This window comes from Tenrec ecaudatus, chromosome 2 (assembly GCF_050624435.1).
Source record: "Tenrec ecaudatus isolate mTenEca1 chromosome 2, mTenEca1.hap1, whole genome shotgun sequence".
Taxonomy (NCBI): Eukaryota; Metazoa; Chordata; class Mammalia; order Afrosoricida; family Tenrecidae; genus Tenrec; species Tenrec ecaudatus.
The window spans coordinates 109,865,517-109,875,190 of NC_134531.1; the positions used below are offsets into that span (position 1 = coordinate 109,865,517).

At 39.4% G+C, this 9,674-nt stretch overlaps 1 non-coding gene across 1 annotated transcript; it reads right to left on the reverse strand.

Moving 5' to 3' along the window:
* Positions 1-731: 731 nt before the first annotated feature.
* On the reverse strand, positions 732-922 carry LOC142441831 (U2 spliceosomal RNA). The gene has a single exon (XR_012783150.1). It is a non-coding gene; the product is annotated as a U2 spliceosomal RNA (small nuclear RNA).
* Between the last annotated feature and the right edge of the window lie 8,752 nt (positions 923-9,674).

A 9,674-nucleotide genomic window follows, 5' to 3' on the forward strand; every position in this document is an offset into this window, starting at 1 on the left:
GGCACCCATCAGTAACAGCAACAACACACATAGCTACTACTCAGTTGCTAACTGAAAGATTAGAGGTTTGAGTCTACCCAGGAGCACCTTGAATGGCAAGTCTGGCCATGGACTTCCCCAAACATCATCTATTATAAAAATTCTATGGATCACATTTCTTCTCTGATATACATGGCTTCACAATGTGTTGAGTTGACACTGTATCACTTGTTTGAGTTGTTTCTTTAACAAACACATGCTCAGTATTTAATATACGTATAGATATAGTAGGTTCCAGAGGCAAGTTGGAGATTTAATTGTTAAGCACTACCTTATTTGAAGTTTCTGTGCTATATAACCCTATAGATCATCCAAGGGTTATATTATCTACTGAGAAGATTAATAATTACCATAGAAACTCTGAGTCTCATCATTCATTTATTCAACATCAATTATGTGCCAGATATTGTGGTCAGCACTCTGATGGTTTAAGAGTAAATGACCTTGCATTCAAGCAAGACCAATGGGTGGGAACAAGTCCACTATCATAAATGCCATCAAGGAAAAACGTTGGTACAATGAACTGTGATGGAGTGAGGCGTTTTAAGGAAAGTGTCCCTGAACTCAGGAGTGCATTACACAAATGTCTCTGGGTGTGTGTGCTTGTGTACGTGTGAGTGCACAAGAGATTTAAGTAGCATTTTGGGTTACAACAGCAATCATTTTTTGTTTTTTGTTTCTGTACTCCCCGAAGGGAGTGCACCGTTCCTGGAGATACTGCAATACCAGGTCAATGCGTGGAGTGGACGGAGCAAGCTCCTATTCCATCTCCTAATTCCAAAAATCCATTTAATATATTGTCCTCGGATAGAGGACGTATCAGATATTAAACTGATAAGAACAAATACTACACTTGATCTTAGCCAAAAGGCCGAGAAGCGATACAACAGCAATCGTTTTGTGAGGTTTTTTGGTAACAGATTTCTTGCTATATAATTCATCTATCATCTGTTTTTCTTATTTGAAGTTTAGAATTCACCAGGTTTTAGTATGATCATAATTATAACTATCACCATAATGCATTTTAAAACATTTTAACAACCTCGAAAAAACCCTCTATACCCTTTAGTTATCACCGAAGCAACAATCTCATGAATCTTAGTCCTAAGTATTCACTAGTTAACTTTTTGTCTCTAGGTATTTGCCTTTTTGGCTTCAAAAACCCCAAACTAATTGCCCTTGAGTAGATTCAGACTCATATGATGGACAGTAGAACAGCCCATGTGTGTTTCTGAGGGGGTGGGTCTTAATGGGGGTAAAAAGTCTGTTTCTCCCACTGAGCAGCCGGTGTGTTAGCATCGCTAACCTTGGTGATTAGAAGCCCACCTTGTAACCCACTACACCACTGGCTTCTGATACTTAGGATAATGTTTTCAGGGTGTATTCGTCCAATCCAAATAAACGAACAATACAAAAAACAAACTCACTGGCATTAAGTAAGTGCTGATTGGTAGCGACCCATGTCATAGTTGTTAGGTGCCATTGAATTGGTTCTGACCCAGAGTGCCCCTCTGCACAACAGATCAAAACACGGCCCCGTTCTGTGCCATCCTCACGAATGTTCCCATGCCCGGACCCACTTGCAGTCATTGTGTCAATCCATCTAGTTGAGTCTCCCTCTTTGTCACTGCCCCTCCACTTTACCAGGGACTGGTCTCTTCTGACAATAAGTTCAAAGCATGGATGACGAAGTCTTGCCATCCTTGCCTCTAAGAGCACTTTGGCTGTACTTCTTCCTAGACAGCTCTGATTTCTTTTTATGACCAAATAACATTTGATGGTATGGGTGCAGCACATTTTGTTTGTGGGTGCATGGATTTTTACATATTTGGGATATTATGAATAATATTTCTCTGAATATTCATGTATAATTTTGTGCAGATATATGTTTTTATCTGGTAGTAGAACTCAGTGGAATTGCTTGGCTACAGGGTCACTTTGTGTCTAACCATTTGAGGACATTCCAGACAAATTTACAGTGTTTGCACCATTTCACATGCCCATCAGCAGTGTGTAAATGTTTCTAGTTCTCCACATTCTCTCCAACGTTTGATATTATATGACTTTTTTATTCTATCTTCATGGATATGAAGTGGTAACCCCTTGTGGTGTTACTCTTAATTTCCCTAATTAGAAACGTTGTCAAACCTCTTTTCATGTGTGTATTGGCCATTTATCTTCTTTGAAAAAGTTAAAATCCTTTGCTTGTTTTAAAATTGGGTTCTTTATTTATTGAGTTATGAGAGTTCCAGCAGTAATTGTGTTAATTTTGAGTTATTAGGCAATATTTTGAAAAAATTTTTTTCACATCCCAAATCAAAACCCACTTTCACTGAGTTGAGTCTAAGTCTTTCAGGACAGAGCAGAACTGCTCTCTAGGGTTTCGGAAACCACCAATCTCTATGGGGGCAGAAAGTATCGTCTTTCTCCTTCCAAGAAGCAGATGGGCTTGAAGTGTCGAGCTTTGGGTTAACAGCCTGATGCTTAAAACACCAACCACTGAAGATCCTTTTCTACTTTCCAGTGTTAATAAAAAATAACCACTAAGAAAATTGTCTGAATCATCAAATTCTACATGGATTTATGGAAGCTGATCAGTTTCTTGATTTGATTCCTTCAGTTTTCTCTGGAGCTCGCATTATGAATCCTAGAAAGAAAAGCTCATTTCAATCTAAAGCAATAGAAAAGTGGCCAAATCATCTTGTTTCACTATTTCCCAATGATAATTTTTCATGGCTTTTAAAATAGTTTTCAATTAGTGTTTAACTCTTCTGTATAAACATATTGTTATCTCCACTATTAATTCCTCCCGATTAGTTTAGAATCATTGAGTTTTATAATTAACAATTGGACCACGTTTGCATCATGGGCTATTTTTATTTATGTCAAATTAATTTTCATATTTGACTAATGTCAAATGCATGCAAGATGTTAATTAAAAAGAAGACTTGGGATTTATAAAGCATTTTCTACATACAGAGTACTTTTTAGATAGCAACTGATTATACTTTATAATATACCTAGAAGATAGATTTACTATTAATAATATTTGTCCTGATGTCAAACTCCAGTAAGTACCCACTTGACACAAATATCTAGTGTGATATAAGTTAATTGAGAAGAATCTTTTCTTTTCAACTTGAAGGAATTATTTATCCAGATCAGTAATCGTATCACTAATCGCTTGATAGCTGTTTTTGTCAAAAGCAATAAATCAAAATGTTATTAAAACTTGATAAATGATACCTTGTCTTAACAGAGAAACCATGAATAAAAATATGCCCCATGGTATTTTATTTCAACATAAAAGGAAGAGAAAATGATTAAAAAATTTTTAAGTTTGAGATGTCTTAAGAAATGATTAACCTATTCAAAGTACTTTGAATTTCAAGTGGGTTATTTGAATACACAGTGGAACAAGTTCAATGATTACTTAGGTTAAGGAGAATCATAGGAACTACAAAAAATGGATTTCTATCCAAATCTTAGCATTAACTACTTGGGTGATGCTTAGGTGTGTCTTTTATCTCCATTTACTCTACTTATTCAATCAGGAGGGTATAGTAGGTCATTTTCATAAGTCATTAGTGTCTAAATGTTGTCTGCTTCTTGATTATTTTGCCTATACACAATTTAACATGAACAACTTTCAGCCATTAAAAAATGGCACATTATATGTACAAAATCATTACTTGAATTTGTCTTGAACAAACAGCAAACACTAGTGGTTCAATGTCCCCAAATGACAATTGTTTGAAGGTGAGTAACTGCTCCCCTCTTAGAACATGGCTGTCTAGATTTTTCCAACCTGGCTCGTTATGCATTTATGCTATTGTAGGCACATGAGTTTTCTAAAGCTACCAAAAAAAAAAAAAAAGGAGAATACTTAGTTTTTTTCCATAAAGTTCCTGTGTGGACAGAATTTGAAGAGACCGCCCAAGCTTCTTGACCATGTTGTACCTCCAACCCTGTGTCATCTCTTCCCCTTGAGCATAGACTGGATTTATGAATATAATGAGCTGTTACACCTGATTACGTTTTGTGATGTGGAAAAAGAGACATGGATGTTGTGGTATTTACATAATCTGGTGTCAATTTGAGGATTCAGAGTGAAGGGGTGGATTCCAGCCTGTCAATCAGGTTGCAGCTTGATGACCTCATTTGGAGACGCTAAGGAGATACATAGTTCACTGCAGGTAAAGGAACACTGGGTCACTCCCTCCGAGACATTTCTGACGAGAAGCCACATAAAACTACCCTGAAGCAACCAGAACCCTGGGAGCTGGAGCAACCATGTGGAGACCCCTGACAGTGCTGACATTCTTTTTTTTTAAAATTTTAACAATTTATTAGGGGCTCATACAATTCTTATCACAGTTCATACATATACATACATCAATTGTATAAAGCACATCTGTACAGTCTTTGCCCTAATCATTTTTTTCTCCTCTTTTCTTTTTTTTACATTTTATTAGGGACTCATACAACTCTTATCACCATCCATACATATACATACATCAATTGTATAAAGCACATCCATACATTCCCTGCCCCAATCATTCTCAAGGCATTTGCTCTCCACTTAAGCCCCTTGCATCAGGTCCTCTTTTTTTTCCCACCTCCCTCCCCTTTCCCCCCTCCCTCATGTGCCCTTGGTAATTTATACCTCGTTATTTTGTCATATCTTGCCCTATCCGGAGTCTCCCTTCCCCCCTTCTCTGCTGTCCCTCTCCCAAGGAAGAGGTCACATGTGGATCCCTGTAATCAGTTCCCCCTTTCCAACCCACTCACCCTCCACTCTCCCAGTATCGTCCCTCACACCCTTGGTCCTGAAGGTATCATCCACCCTGGATTCCCTGTACCTCCAGCCCTCATATGTACCAGTGTACAGCCCCTGTCCTATCCAGCCCTGCAAGGTAGAATTCGGATCATGGTAGTTGGGGGGAGGAAGCATCCAGGATCTGGGGGAAAGCTGTGTTCTTCATCGGATCCACCAGACTTCCCACCCATTGGCCAGTGATCTTCCTGAATTCAGCGTTATTGCATGTGTTTCACGAGTCTGAAGAGGACTTTATAGATTTGTATTTGATATATGAGCTAATATCGGATTTTTGGACTTGATCTGGACAGGGCAGGGATGGTTTCTTAATGTACAATTACTCTTTATATATGAATTTGTGTCGCTGGTCTACCCAGACTAACAGAGATGTAATTAAGGTGTACAACTGGGCAATGTTTTGCTCTGTGGTACATAGGGTTGCTATGAGTCAGAAGCAACATGATCGCAGCTAAAAACAATAATTAATGTCCATGATAAATTGACTTCAAGGCAATCAAAAGAGATACAGTTCTAGGTGGCCAGAGCTCAATTATGTGAGCCCTTTAAGAGAAAAGAAGCAGTAGCAGATGGTTCCTTCTTGATTTCAGAAAGAAGCAAGCAGTTGTGTTGTGGACTATGTAGGGGCTGAGATCTTCAGTCTTACAGTTTTCAAGGAACTGAATTCTTCCAAAAATGTAGAAGAGTTGTGAAAGTCATCCCCAAATCTCAAATGAGATCCCATCCTCAGCCAACACTTAAATTCAACTTTGTGACTCATGGTATATCAACCCCACATCTGAAGGCCCATTAACTTTACCTCATCAAAGCAGCAGAAAGCACAGTGACAGACAAGTAGCCTGTGTCTGGCCACGTTGGGTGAGTAGAATTCCTTCCATAACTAGCTGTTCTGTCACTAGCTGTTCTCCGGATCTGAAAAAATTCCTTCTGGAACCAGCACACTGTCCTCAGACTTCCTCTGAGATTGCACACACTACTTTTAGGTCCCTGATTTCAGAGAAGAGAGAAGCCATCAGAAATTTCATTTAAAACTATTCTTCCCATGTCTCACCCACCCAATGAACTCCATGGCTAGCAGAGGTCACCAACCCACTCCAGATAACCTGTTCACCATAGTTTTCTTATCTTTGCCCTCGTTTTCTCCCTTCCTCATTTTTCTTCTCTTCCTTTATTTTTATTTTTCTTTGTTCTAACTTCCTTTCTGATTCTCTTGTTTTTATTTTCCTTTCCTTCCTTTTATTTTTAGTTACTACATTCTTCTAGCTTGATGTTGCATGCTTGTTTCCCCAGTTGATTTAGCTCTTATATTACTTTTTTTCTGGTTCTCTCTCTCTCTCTCTCTCTCTCCCTCCCTCCCTCCCTCCCTCCCTCCTTTGTTCCATTGACAGGAGATAGAAACTGTGCTCACATTATTCAGCTGCATCTGTGGTTCTTGAAGCTCCACCTACTAAGCAAGGACCACTATCCACTCCTATACCACCTGATCATCAATAGACAGCAGCCAACACAAGTCAAGCTCACCCTCAACGGTGCTACACAACCAGTGAATAAAGAAACACACACACACACACACACACACACACACACACACATTCTTTATTACAACCAGTAGGAGAGAGTGTCTAAGCCACACCAACATACAAACATCTATTAAATACAAATACCATAATATCACAATGTCTTGGACACAACATACCATTTTAGTTCACATGAAGAAATGAGAGCATGGCTGAAATACCTGGTATTTAGCTTTCTGACACAGATTGAGAGAAAAATCAAGAAAACTGCAGGTAAAAGCAAGGAAAACAGAAAAAAATATTTAGACTTATTCAAGACAATACTACAAGAACAAATTTAAATTGACAAATAAAAGAAAAATTCGACACAGTGTGGGAATTGTGCCCAATCTGACCCCACCACCCTTCGGGGAAACACCAAGGGCCTGCAACAGAACAGCAAGGAGCGCAAAGCAATGAAGCATCGAGGAGTACCAACTATAGACTTCGGGGCCAGGGTGTAGCACCCCATCATACTCAACAGGAAAACACAAACAGACCTGGAAGTATTTTTAGGCTTTTCTTTTTGTCATTGTTTGTTTTGTTTTCTTTTCTTTAACCATTTTATTGGGGCCTCGTACAAATCTTATCACAATCCATACATACATCCATTGTGTCAAGTACATTTGTACATTTGTTGCCATCATCATTCTACTTGAGCCCTTGGTATCAGCTCCTCATTTCCCCCCTCCCTCCCCATTCCCCTCTCCCTCACGAATTCTTGGTAATTTATAAATTATTATTTTGTCATATCTTACATATCCGATATCCCCTTCACCCACTTTTCTGTTGTCCATACATTTGGGAGGAGGTTGGTTATATGTAGATCCTTGTAATCGGTTCACCCTTTTCACACACCCCTCCCTCCACCCCACTCCCCCCCCCCCCCGGTATCACACTCTTAGCACTGGTCCTGAAGGGGTCATCTGTCCTGGATTCTCTGTGTTTCCAGTTTCTATCTGTACCAGTGTACATCCTCTAGTCTGGCCAGATTTTTAAGGTAGAACTAGGATCATGATAGTGTGGGGGTGGCGGGATGGGGGAGGAAGCATTTAGGAACTAGAGGAAAGTTTTATGTTTCATCATTGCTACACTGCACCCTGACTGGCTCATCTCTTTCCCCCGACACTTCTTCTGTAAGGGAATGTCCAGTTGCCTACAGATGGGTCTTGGGTCCCCAATCTGCACTTCTCCTCATTCACAATGATTTGATTTTTTGTTCTTTGATGCCTGATACCTGATCCCTTTTCTTTTGTTGTTTTGCTGTCCTGTGTTTGTGCTTATTATTGTCTCTGCATATCTATCTAGGTAAGACAGGCAGAATAAAAAATCCGGAGGATAAAATAACTGGACCGACAGTTCTGAAGGGCATGGGAGAAGGGGAGGCAGGGGAAAGAAGGGGGAAATCCAACAAACCCAGGGACAAGGGAACAGAAAATGATCTAAAATTTATGGCGAGGTGGGAGAAGGATGCTTGGTGGGGCTTGATCAAGGGCAATGTACCCGAGTGGAATTACCTAAACCCAAATGAAGGCCAAACATGATAGTGGGATAAGAGAAAAGTAAAAGGAAATAGAGGAAAGAACTAGGAGGCAAAAGACATTGATAGAGGTCCAAATACAGGCATGTACATATGTAAATATTTATATATGTAATGATAGGGAAAAAGAACTATGTACATATATTTACATGTTAAGGCAGCAGATGGACATTGAGCCTCTACTCAAGCACTCCCTCAATGCAAGAAGACTTTGTTCTAATAACCAGCATTCTGGTTCTTTAGTGCTTACTCCTCTCCACTATCATGACTGCAATTCTATCTTAGATACGGCTAGACCAGAGCATGTACACTGGCACAGATAAGAGCTCACAACACAGGGAATCCAGGACAGATAAACCCCTTAGGACCAATAATGAGAGTAGGGAGGGTAGGGAGAAGGTGTGTGTGTATGTGGTGGGGGTGGGGGTGAGCGAAGGGGGAAGCGATCACAATGATCGACATATAACCCCTCCCAAGGGCATGGACAACAGAAAAATGGGTGAAGGGAAACAGCGATCAGTGTAAGACTTAAAAAAATATATAAATTATCAAGGGTTTATGAGGGAGAAGGGAAAATGAGCTGACATCAAGGGCTCAAGTAGAAAATGTTTTGAAAATGTTGATGCAACAAATGTACAGATGTGCTTGACACAATGAATGTATATATGGATTGTGATAAGAGAGCTGTATGAGCCTCCAATAAAATGATTTTTTTAAAAGAAGCATCGGTAATTATTGAAATTGGAAGGCAGCTATGCTCACCACTATACCACCAATACTGCACAATGATTATTGTGATTGGAATGTAAAAGTTGGAAGCAAAAAGGAAGAAATAGTAGATGGAAAATAAGATCTCAAAAATAGAAATGAAGCTGGAAACCACAAGATAGAATTTTGAAAGGCCAATGATTTCGTCATAGCAAATATCTTTTTTCAGCATCATGAACAACAACTATACACATGGACCTCACCAGATGGAATACTCAGTAGTCAAATGTACTACCTCTGTAGGAAGAAATAATGGAGAAGCTCAATCTCATGAGCCAAAACAAAGCGATGAGCTGAGTATGGGACAGACCATAAATTGTTCATATTGTAAGTTCAGATTGAAGCCAAAGAATTAAATCAAGTCCATGAGAATCAAAACATAACCTTGAGTATATCCCATATCAATGTAGAAAACATCTCAAGAACAGAGCTGACACACTGAATACTAATGACGGATGTCAGACTAGTTGCGGGATCGCATGATGAATAGCATGCATGAAGAAAACGAAAGGTCATTGACGAGACAGAAAATAAACAAGAAGCAAATGAAATCAGAGAAGACTCTGGAAGTTGCACTGAACAACGAAAATGGAAGAAATTAAGGAGTAATAAGACAGAACAGACAATTTCAGTTTACCTTAAAAATAAAAGGTATTATAATGAAACGTGCCAAGAACTTGGAGTTAGAAAGCCAAAAAGGAAGAACGTGGTCAGCAAAGAACTGAAGAAATGCAGACCTCTCACTGCAATTTCGAAGAAATCGGTTGGTAAACCACTGAACAATACAGGGAACACCACACAAAGGAGTCACTGCAGCCAAAAGAAATGGTAGCCGTCCAACCACATCGAGAGGCTGATGGGACTGAAGGACGGTCACTGAGAGTATTACACAAAACTGAGACTGCAGCAATCAATGCAAAGTAAACGTCTCCAC